The 11,322-nt window shown below is 39.6% G+C and overlaps 1 long non-coding RNA gene across 1 annotated transcript; it reads right to left on the bottom strand.

Annotated features, from left to right (window-relative positions):
- Positions 1 to 1,743: 1,743 nt before the first annotated feature.
- Positions 1,744 to 10,818, bottom strand: LOC121024376 (uncharacterized). The gene is made up of 4 exons (XR_005787687.1): positions 10,701 to 10,818; positions 3,596 to 3,674; positions 2,471 to 2,847; positions 1,744 to 2,006 (listed from the first exon to the last, which is right to left on the bottom strand). It is a non-coding gene; the product is annotated as an uncharacterized LOC121024376 (long non-coding RNA).
- Between the last annotated feature and the right edge of the window lie 504 nt (positions 10,819 to 11,322).

The following is an 11,322-nucleotide window of genomic DNA, read 5'->3' as shown; positions in this document are numbered from 1 at the left end:
CTTCGGATTCTGTGTCTCCCTCTCTCTTCTCCCCTCCCCGTTCATGCTCTGTTTCTCTCTGTCTCAAAAATAAACGTTAAAAAAATTAAAAATATATATATATTTATTTTGAGAGAGAGAGAGAAAACGCGTGAGCCCCAAGCAGGGTAGGAGCAGAGAGAGAGAGAGAGAGAGAGAGAGAGAGAATCCCAAGCAGGCCCCACACTGTCAGTTCATAGCCTGACCCTTGGCTCGAACCCACAAACTCCGAGATCATGACCCGAGCTGAAATCGAGAGTCAGATGCCAAACTAACTGAGCCACCCCGGCGCCCCGATAACTACATTATGATATGCACTTAGGTAGGGCAGATGAAGAGGAGCCTAGTAAAGCTTGTTTGATCAAAGTCCTCTATGTCCCATTGTTTCTGGGTGGCCCAGCAAATAAATATTCCTTTACCAGGATTTATTTTTTATCATCTCCCCGTGAATCGCAATCCTTCCCTTTGAAGTCCCAGACCCCTACCAACTTCTCCTTAGTTCAGGATGACATATATACCTCATTTTGCCTGACTACCCTTGGAATTTCCATGTCTGTGTGGATCCCACATACATATAAAATTAAATTTCATTTTCTTCTGTTAATCCGTCTCATGTCAATTTGATTCTTCCTCTGGCTAGAAGGACCCTGAAGGGAAGAGGACATTCTTACTCCCAGACCATTATTTTGAGTTGGTTATTTTTAAGAAACAGCAGATCTAGGAAATGGCTAGTAAAAGTTACCCTCGTGTAAGGGCTTTTAAGGGGAAATCTCTACTTGTGTGTCTCCCTCTTTGTATCAGAAATACAAGGATGACTCTAAGTCTTAATATTGTTTGCCATGCTTTTTCGCTCCCCACCACCACTATCTTTCTTTTACCTTGAGCTGGAGATGCTATTTAAGGTCAGTAGCTTGGGCATTTCAGCCACTTGCTCCGTTTTCCTGGGTATCTCCCGTGCATGTTATTGTATGTGTTTATTTTCCTCCTGTTTGTCTGTTTTTTAATTTTTAAATTTTTATTTATTTGTTTATTTATTTGAGAGAGAGAGAGAGAGAGAGAGAGAGCAAGGGAGAGGGGCAGAGGGACAGAGAGAGAATTTTAAGCAAACTCCACGTTCAGCATGGAGCCCAGCCCGGGGCTCAGGCCCATGACCCTGGGATCACGACCTGAGCTGAAATCAAGAGTCAGGCACTCAACCGAATGAGCCCCCCAGGCACCCCAATCTGGTTTCTTATTACAAGAACGTCTCAGTCAAGAACCTGGAAGGCTAGAGGGGAAAGTTTTGTCTTCTCCACTCCACAGCCTCAGTTTCAAAGGTGTAAAATGGGGATCATGGCAGTACCTCCCTAAATAGTTGTTTTAGGTTTTAAGTGAGAAAATGAAGCATTTAGCTTAATGTCTTAGCTTACGATGAGTGCTTCGTCACTGCTAACTGGGTGAAGAAATGAATGCATGTGTGAGAACTACGGAATGCTGAGAGGAGTGAGACGGTACTTTTGAGAAGTGACATCTAGTTTGAAAGACAGAAAGGCACACGTTGCAAATAAGTGCTTATAGATGGTAAAAACTGCAAAATGATTGAGGACTAACCAACACAGATGGTACAACATGACAATCTACGCAGACGGCCGACCTTGTAAATATCAGCAGAATAACATGGAGGCGGAGCACCAGGGACAAACAAAAGATCTCGTCTAAACGAGGCATTTATTGGGCCAAGTGAAGGATTCCTCAGGGTTGTACAGAGGAAGAAACACAAATGTCCCTCTACTCTTCTAGACACCCCCCCCCCACGGGGGAGGAGAGATGAATAGGAGAATAACAAATTTAATTTAATTTTATACATACAGAGGCCCCAAAGATATGAGACCCAGTCGGTCAGGCAATTGAGGCTTACATGCAGTCCTGGACTGTGGAGAAGAGGGTAGTGGTTTGGGACATCCAATGGGATGAAGACAATTCACGGGCAGAGAGGCAGAGAAAGTGTCCTATGTAAAAAACAAAAAACAAACAAACAAAAAAAACACGTTACTTTTGGTAATAGCTCTCTTTCTGGTACAGGTTCCCCATCTAAAAATTTTTAGGCAGTTGAGGGGGAGGTAAAGCTCTTCTTGAGTCTGGGGCCTTTATCGTCTTCAGCTCTAAACAACCCACATGCCAAAGTGGCACGTTTTGGGGTAAACTGCCCCGAACCCCATCAGTTCTCTCCTCTGAAACTTCCCTGAGAGTTTCACATATTAAAAGCTGAGCTGATGGCTGTGGTGAGCAGAATCGGGTTAGTAGCTAAGCAGTAGATTGCTCTATATCTCTGAGAACAGTTGTGACTCATTTCAGAAGGCATTAGTGCAATTGAGCTCCCAAAGTTAGGCCTATATTGCACAAGCAATCGGGTATTTAGAAAGAGGCATTTCTATGGCAACGAAAGCAATGGTTAATGATCGGAGCAGACTACCATCTCAGTTTCTGAGTTTCGAAGGCAGCCAGTGGAGAAGAGTTGTCGATGTCCAGCTCAAAGCGTCTTCAGATGGAGCGAGGGCTGGCGGTGGCAATTTGACAGATTTTCCCGGTTTGTAGTTTGAATGTCTCTGGTGATCTTTGTGAGTGGCCCATACAGCAACACGCATGGAGACGGTCTATACCTGAGCTCTTGCGATTTCTCTGACGTTGAGATCACGTTGTCTAACTAGCTTGCATGGCTTTGGAGAAAGTGTAGTTTTAGTTCCCGATAATTTCAACTTAGAAAGGGTGGGAGAAAACTTGGACATGTTGGTTTGGAGAGTCGTAGCCAAACACTAGAGGAAACGAAAAGAATTCAGGATCTAGTCCAGTCTGCAGGTAGAAAGCAAAATTTCAAAGACAATGAACAAAACTAGAATCTAAAATCCACAAGTACATGTTATACTTTCTAATGAAATATAATCTTTCTCTCTACAATCATCCACATTTCTTATCAGTGATAAGCATAGTAAGACTAATTTGTTTGCAAATTAAGTCTGGTTTTCTGAACTTGGCTCGATTATTTACATAATTGCAGCAAAATAGCAATTGACATAGAATCTTTTAATCTACTTTACTGGAACTTTCCACACGGAATTTCAGGTTGGACTTTTTTTTTTTTTTTAATTCTATTTTAAGGAGAGAGGAAAAGCAGAGGAGAGGGGCAGAGGGAGAGAGAGAGAATCTTAAGCAGGCTCTATGCTCGGTGCAGAGCCTGACATGGGGCTCGATCCCACAACCCTGGGATCATGACCTGAGCCCAAATCGAGTCGGACACTCAACCGACTGAGCCACCCAGGTGCCCCTCAGGTTGGACTTCTAAAAGCCTCTCGAGGCTAAGAAGCCAAGCCAAGGACTTGCCATTAGACTTGCCTATAATATCTATAGATGTGGGAAAATGCCTCTCTCCTTGAAGTCCCCCAAACACCCTGAGGTTCCTGGGCCAGCCAGAAAGCGGCCTTCCTTAATCACTTGGTAAGGCTGCTGGGAACCCTGTAAGCAAGGTACTGGGCCAATATTTCCAAGGAGCTTTATTGGTTCCATAAAATCAACTCTAGTTCCTTAAAGCTGTGTGGCGTACCTGAATGTGTGCATGCCTCTCTCAAATATGACATTCCAGTTGAAGTCTTCATAATATAACCAAAGTTTCCAGGCATGTCCTATTACAAGAAGAAGAGATTCTTACTGAATTTATGAAATAACTGTACTGCCATGAAAATATAAAAATATTCATTGAGAGTTTGTAAATTCTGGAGGGATCAGATAGGGAGAAAAAGATAAATGTTTTATCTTTACTCTAAGTTACAAGTAGCTTAAGAGAAAAGAAAAAAAGTTTTCCTTAAATCTGGAAAGCAAACCATTAAAAAGCCCAGCAATGTTGGGGGCACCTCAGTTGGTCAAGTCTCTGACTTGGGATTTTGGCTTAGGTCATGATCCCACGGCTCATGAGTTTGAGCCCCAAGTTGGGCTCAGCACTGACAGTGTGGAGCCTGCTTGGGATCATCTCTCTCTCCCTTGTTTTCTGCCCCTCCCCCCCCGCCCCCACACTCATGCACACGTGTGTGAGTGTGTGTGTGTGTGTGTGCTCTCTCTCTTTCTCTCTCTCTCTCAAAATAAATAAATAAACCTTAGGGGTGCCTGGGTGACTCAGTCAGTTAAGCGTCTGACTTCAGCTTAGGCCACGATCTTATGGTTCGTGAGTTCGAGCCCCTCATTGGGTTCTGTGCTGACAGTGCTGAGCCTGCCTGGGATTCTCTGTCTCTCTCTCCCTCTCCCCAAATAAATAAATAAGTAAACTTAAAAACAAACAAACAAACAAATAAAATAAAATAAAAAAGCTTTTTAAAAAAGCCCAGCAATGTTTTAAATAAAAAGTCATAAAAATTATAATCATCCTCAGTTCCGTGTAATTAATTCTGGTTGATCCTGATCTTCTGTTAGAAGTTCTACGGAGGCATCAGTTTCTCCTTTAGGGTTCTATAAATTCTTACTCAGTTCAGTAGTATGATCTAAAAGTTATCAGGAACTTGTATTCTACCTTGCCTGTTATATTCCTTTCCATGAATTTCTCTGTAAATGAAACACATTTGCAGGAAGCTTTTATAAAAGCATCTTAGCTAAACAATATCTATAAATGACAAAAGACTTGAAATGGCCGTGATTAAAGATTTGGTAAGAGCTCATTACAACGTAACTGATAAGGAAATTTGGCTGTTTCTGTGACACACAATATTTTAAGATAATAATTAGCATTATGACTAATAACAATATACCAGGACATGTCAGAATTTTATGAATCTTATACAATTTTTAGAACAGTATTAATAACATTCACCCATACCATATAACCTAGGAAGCTTTATCACCACTTACTAACAGCACTTCCCATGTAATTTAATATGTCACGTAAGTCTAATTAGGGTAACATCTCTCTTTTTACAAGGACAGAGACGAATCCTTTGAGGCGTCCCAGGGACCCTCTGATATTTCCCAAAGTTAGTTTGAGGTCAAAGACTTTAAAATTTGATTTTGCGGAAGTTTGTCAAATACATCAAAAAGTGTTTAAAACATTTCGCTAAATAAGATCGAAACAATACTTCGTTATCTATTTAACCAAAGCGACAAAGACTTCACAGGCAAATATAGAAGACTACATAATTCTAAGCAAAACTTAGCTCTTTTAATATTAAGAGGACTAGGTTTACTTTAGTAATCAAAGACCTGGTAAACACAGGAAATTATTTTGGCAAAATATAGAATCCTTGTTTTCTAGGCAGATTAGTATAAAAGGTAAAGGAAAACCTTTCATAATCTCTTATCAGAGGCAGACCAATAGTCCAAACAACTTTGTCCTTTTAGCAGATGAAAGAAAATTAAGTTCCAGTTTTACGCGAGTACATTATTGATATTAAAGCTTATTTTTAAAACCCTTACAACAAATTCATTCAATTTCATCCAGCTTAATCACACGTAAAATTTCTTTCCCAAGATTCCTTTCTCAAAAACCTTCTATAAGTTCCTGTGTCTATTCTAGTTTGTGCCTTGTTTTATTTCCTATTCAGAAATAATCAGCTTTACTTTAGAACAAAATTACTTTCTTTTCCCTCAACAAAAATGCATCCTCATTCCTCACCATCTTTCTTACCAAAAACATACATCCCACTTACCTTGTATACAGAGTTGTTTCTCTTATTATTTCTAGTAGCTTGAGTTAAATATATTAATTAGAATTTTTAACCCTTAGAGGGGTACCTGGCTGGCTCAGTTGGTGGAACATGCAATTCTTGACCTCGGGGTTGTGAGTTTGAGCTCCACACTGAGTGTAGAGATTACTTAAAATAAAATCTTTAAAGAAAAAGAACGTTTATCCCTTAGAAACTTTAATTTGTGGTCTGTTATTCCAGTATTCTTTAGATTGGCAAATTTATGAATACATTTCATAATTTCTAGAAACATTCATTTCCTCACAGTTCATTTTTTAAAATGTGGGCCAAAAAAGTGGACATTTTTACCAATAAAGCCAAATATCTTTAGTTCTTTTGTAAAAAGAGGCCAAAGGTAGGTAAACTTACACTTCCTTAGCCTTAATTTTTCAGTGTATTATCGTATTTGGAAATGATCTAGACATTAACGCAATTCTATCATTTGGTTTAAGTTAATAAAACTCAACAGTGGAAGTCACGGGGGAGATTTGGGTAACTATTTTGAAGTAGACATAACATAAAATATCACTGCTAAAAAAAATCACCTAAAAACTCTTATGTCATTTACATCTTTTGTTCTTTTCTTCTTTTGAAATTTTTATTGAAATTCTAATTAACATACAATGCAATATTGGTTTCAGGAATAGAATTCAGTGATTCATCACTTACACACAACACCCGGTGCTCATCCCAACAAGCGCCCTCCTTAGTGCCCGTCACCCATCTAGCCCATCCCCCACCCACACCGCTCCATCAACCCTCAGTTTGTTCTCTATCTTTAAGAGTCTCTTGTGGTTTGTTTACCTCTCTCTTTTTCCCCTTCTTCCCATTTGTTCATCTGTTTTGTTTCTTAAATTCCACATATGAGTGAAATCATAGGATGTTTGTCTTTCTCTGCCTAACTTATTTCACTTAGCATAATACACTCAATTTCCATCCACGTTGTGGCAAATGGCAGAATTTCATTCTTTTTGATGCCTGAGCAATATTCCACTGTACATATATGCCACATCTTCTTTATCCATCCATCAGTCAATGGACATTTGGGTTCTCTCCATAGTTTGGCTATTGTTGATAGTGCTGCTACAAACATCGGGGTGCATGCACCTCTTCAATTCTGTATTTTTGTATTTTGGGGTAAATACCTAGTACTGCAATTGCTGGATCATAGGGTAGTTGTATTTTTAGTTTTTTGAGGAACCTCCATACTATTCTCCAGAGTGGCTGCACCAGTTTGCATTCCCACCCATAGTACAAGAGGGTTTCCCTTTCTCTGCATCCTCACCAACACCTGTTGTTTCTTGTGTTGTTAATTCTAGCCATTCTGACAGGTGTGACTTGATATCTCATTGTGGTTTTGGGTTGTATTTCCCTGACGATGAGCGATATGGAGCATCTTTTCATGTGTCCGTTAGCCATCTGGATGTCTTCTTTGGAAACTGTCTATTCATGTCTTCTGCCCATTTCTTCACTGGATTATTTGCTTACTGGGTGTTGAGTTTGCTAAGTTCTTTATAGATTTTGGATACTAACCCTTTATCTGATATGTCATTTGCAAATATCTTTTCCCATTCCATAGGTTGCCTTTTAGTTTTGTGGATTGTTTCCTTTGCAGTGCAGAAGGTTTTTATCTTGATGAGGTCCCAATAGTTCATTTTTGCTTTTGTTTCTGTTGCCTCTGGCAACATGTCTAGTAAGAAGTTGCTATAGCAGAGGTCAAAGAGGTTGCTGCCTGTGTTCCCCTCTAGGATTCTGATGGATTCCTGTCCCACATTTAGGTCTTTCATCCATTTTAATTCATTTGTTCTCAACAACCATGTTTAGATAAGTTACAAAAAACTTTGTTATATATTAGACAGTGTCAGTCATCACCCCAAGTTATTTTTCTGGTTGACAAATATTTAACAGAGATTTCATAAACTTGTTTGATTAGTAAACCCATGTGGAATAGAAGCTTTATACTTAATGCCGATAACCCTAAAGACATGCTTGTTCTAATCAAACCAACAATCTTCAACTTTTATTTGCCAAAAATTATTCTAGATTATATGAACTTGAAAAACATTTGGTTTAGTTCCTATTTCTGAGACTTTTTGCAATAATTTGCAAGTGCTTATTCTTAAGTCAATTGAATGGAGCTCTTTTACAAATTAATATTGCCAATACCATATCTATAGCATATATACACAGACATATATACAGACAAACGCATCTTATACCTTCCGTTTTAAAATAACATAAAACTCACTAGTTAATAAGTAACAGCTACAATAAGTTAAGTTTATCTGTTCAGATGGCTAAAGCTTTTTACTATTTGTGCAGAAGACTTTTAAGATTTGCATTTGTCCCTGGAAGTAATGTTAAAAGTTTGCGGTCTAGGGGCGCCTGGGTGGCTCACTCGGTTGGGCGTCCGACTTCGGCTCAGGTCTTGATCTCACAGTTCGTGGGTTTGAGCCCCGCGTCGGGCTCTGGGCTGACAGGTCAGAGCCTGGACCCTGCTTGGGATCCTGTGTCTCCTTCTCTCTCTGCTCCTACCCCACTCACGCTGTCTCTCTCTGTCTCTCAAAAATGAATAAACGTTAAAAAAAAAAAAAAAAGGTTCTGGTCTAGAGTATGGGCAAGGGGGCCCTTTTAGCAGTTTGTATTTTTTTTGAAAGGCCTCTTTATCTTATTTTTCCCTTCATTCTCAGAAGTTTGTGGGCTATGTTTGTATTTCAAAGACATGATGATTTACAAGTTCAAGAACAGAAAAAGAATGCAAGTTTTTCCTCAGACTTTTGGGGTACATTTGTCTATTATCAGAAGTTTAGGAAAAAAAAGTTTAGGATAAGTATTATTTAAAGTTTTCTTTCTTTTTCTTAAGTGCAAGACAATTTTGTTTCCAGTATCCTGATGTCTTACAAGATCTTGCAAATATGTGAAAGCAAATAGGAAAGGGTCTGAGTGGGTTTCGTGTTGCTTTCAGAGTTACGCTTTTGTTTTTCTAGAGTCAAGTTGTAAATTAAGAATGGTTGAATTTAATATAACTATGTTAGCTGTACTGGAATTAAAACAAAACAAAAGAATTGTTGGTTGTAAGTCTTTTTCGTGTGCATTCCTGCCACCCTTCTGTAAAGAATTAGGTAGCCTTTTTCATTATTATGCTTAGAGATCAATTTGCGCATTCAAGCACACTACTTTGAATTTGCCTTTCTATATCAGGGAGAAAGACCCTATGATGGAAATGGAAAGATTTCTACGTTCTGCCGTCCAGGCACATGAATTCTTTAGCTGGAGGTCTAGGACCTGCCAAGGACGCCGCCCAGGAAGACCTGAAGCTGGCAAAGTCTGACATCCCAGGTGCTTCTGCAAAATTTACTTCCTGGCTTTTAGCATTTACACAAGTAATCTGTATACCCCAGGCCTGGAGATTAGAGGGGAGTGCTCTCTGTAAATCTTGGCGTTAAAGGCAAGTTAAACTAGGCAGCTGGGTGTTTCAGGGATTTTCTGGGGAAGGTGGAGGAATTTGGGGAGTTAAGGGAATTTGCTGAAGAGTAGGGGCCAGATTTTAAGAAAGGGAATTTATGTTGGACATAGACTTTACTTTTGTTCTATGTTTAATTCCTGTTCTTTCATTTATTTTGTTTTTTGTAGCCACCTTTTAATTGTCAATAAAACAATTGTTAATTGTTTAATTGTCAATAAGACAATCGTTTAGGATGACAGTGGTCTAACTTTCTTTTTCTTTTTCTTTTTCTTTTTTGACAGTTAAAGAATAATTTTATTCCTATTACGGCATCTTGCATCATTATAAATTATTATAAAGATAAACTAAAATAGTGATCAGTTACTTTCTTTTTCTTTAAATACAGAAGTTTTGGGGCACCCGGTGGCTCAGATGGTTAAGCATCCAGACTCGATTTCGGCTCAGGTCACAGTCATGAGTTCAAGCCCCGTGGTGGGCTCTGTGCTCACAGTGCAGAGCCTGCTTGGGATTCTCTCTCTTTACCTCTCTTCCTCCCCCTTATCCTCAATCTCTCTTTAAAAATTAAATATAAGTAAACTTTAAGAAATATATTTAGTTTTTCCAATTCAAAGGAGCCATCGTCAGGCCAGCGATGAGTAGGATCCATTAATCTCAATAGCCACTCAAGTCAATAAGCCTTTTTATGGCTTAACCAAGGACACAAGAGGCATCGCACAAAGAGTGCAAAAAATGCAGCCATCACAAGATCCAGAAAGTCTACTCCCACAGTTAGTCTCAGAAAGCAAAGGCCTTCATTGTCACAGGGGGTAAGAATTGTGTAGTGAAAATGATGTCTCCCATTTCTCACGGGAACATGAGACACTTCCAATCATGGACCCGCCAATCTGTGACATGGGGCAGCCACTCCTAGAATGGGACCTTTCCAGTACTAACAAGACAACAGAGATTGAGATGACGAAGTCCCTTCATGCACTGGGTCCCCTTATGACAAACTCCCCTGAGAGCTGGCACAGCCAGACAAAAAGAACACTGGCTTGTGACATCGTGTCTCAAAATTCTAGTTGACCGGCCACCAGATGCTCTCACATATATGCACCTTTCAGACGGTAGAGGCTACAGAGAATATTCTTCCTGCTCACAATGCCAAGCTCTCAGAACACTGAACAAGACAAAAGCAAAACCTCATGGTTTTCCTTCTTAGGACAAACACAAAAGACAGGCCAATATCTATATATCTATATATCTATATATCTATATCTATATCTATATCTATATCTATATCTATCTATATATCTATATCTATATAAAACCATCTGTGGGAGTAAGAGGATCAATAGAAAACAGCAGTACTCAGTAACGAATCTTTAGGAAAGTTGCTATACCCAAAGAACTAATTCCACAAATCCTTTCTCCTGCTCATCTAAATGTAGAAAAAGAAGGGACAAAAACTTTTTACCTTCCTCTCTCCTGGGCATAGAAAGAAATCCAGGAGAGCTGACTTTGGTAAGAATTCTTACCTTCTGCTGGCTTCTGTCAGTTTTCTAGAATCTTGTCTGCAGGCTGCACAGTGAGTACGGTGTTTCGGTATCTCCCGGCTGGCTCACAGAACTGTAGGGTAAACAGATAAATTTCCTTCGAAGTTCTTGGCTAGACGTCCCCCGTAATAAAAGAGAGATTAACAAGAAAAAACATATTTAATGAATTTTCATATGCTCCAAAGATATGAGACCCACTGACAGTCTGGCATTTGAGGCTTCTATGCAGTATTGAGCTAAGAAGAAGGTAGAGAGAATGTTCGGTAAATAAATCTTTGCCAGGCTCCAAGGGGAGGGCTTTCTTTATCTTTATTTTTAAAAAATATTTATTTATGTATTTATTTTTAATTTTTGTTTGATCTTTACTTTTGAGAGAGAGAGACAGAGACAGAGAGAGACAGAGCATGAGTGGGGGGAGGGGCAGAGAGCGTAGGAGACCCAGAACCCGAAGTGGGCTCCAGGCTCGGAGCTGTCAGCACAGAGCAGATGGGGGGGGGGGGGGCTCAAACTCATGAACCCCGTGAGATCGTGACATGGGCTTAAGTCCAATGCTTAACTGATTGAGCCACCCAGGTGCCCCCAGAGAGGTCTTTCTGACGTAAAA

Source organism: Herpailurus yagouaroundi, unplaced genomic scaffold (genome assembly GCF_014898765.1).
Source record: "Herpailurus yagouaroundi ecotype Mexico unplaced genomic scaffold, PumYag 64114, whole genome shotgun sequence".
Lineage (NCBI taxonomy): Eukaryota > Metazoa > Chordata > Mammalia > Carnivora > Felidae > Herpailurus > Herpailurus yagouaroundi.
Note: the sequence above shows the minus strand (reverse complement) of the source record. Positions and strands in the feature narration are given on the sequence as shown.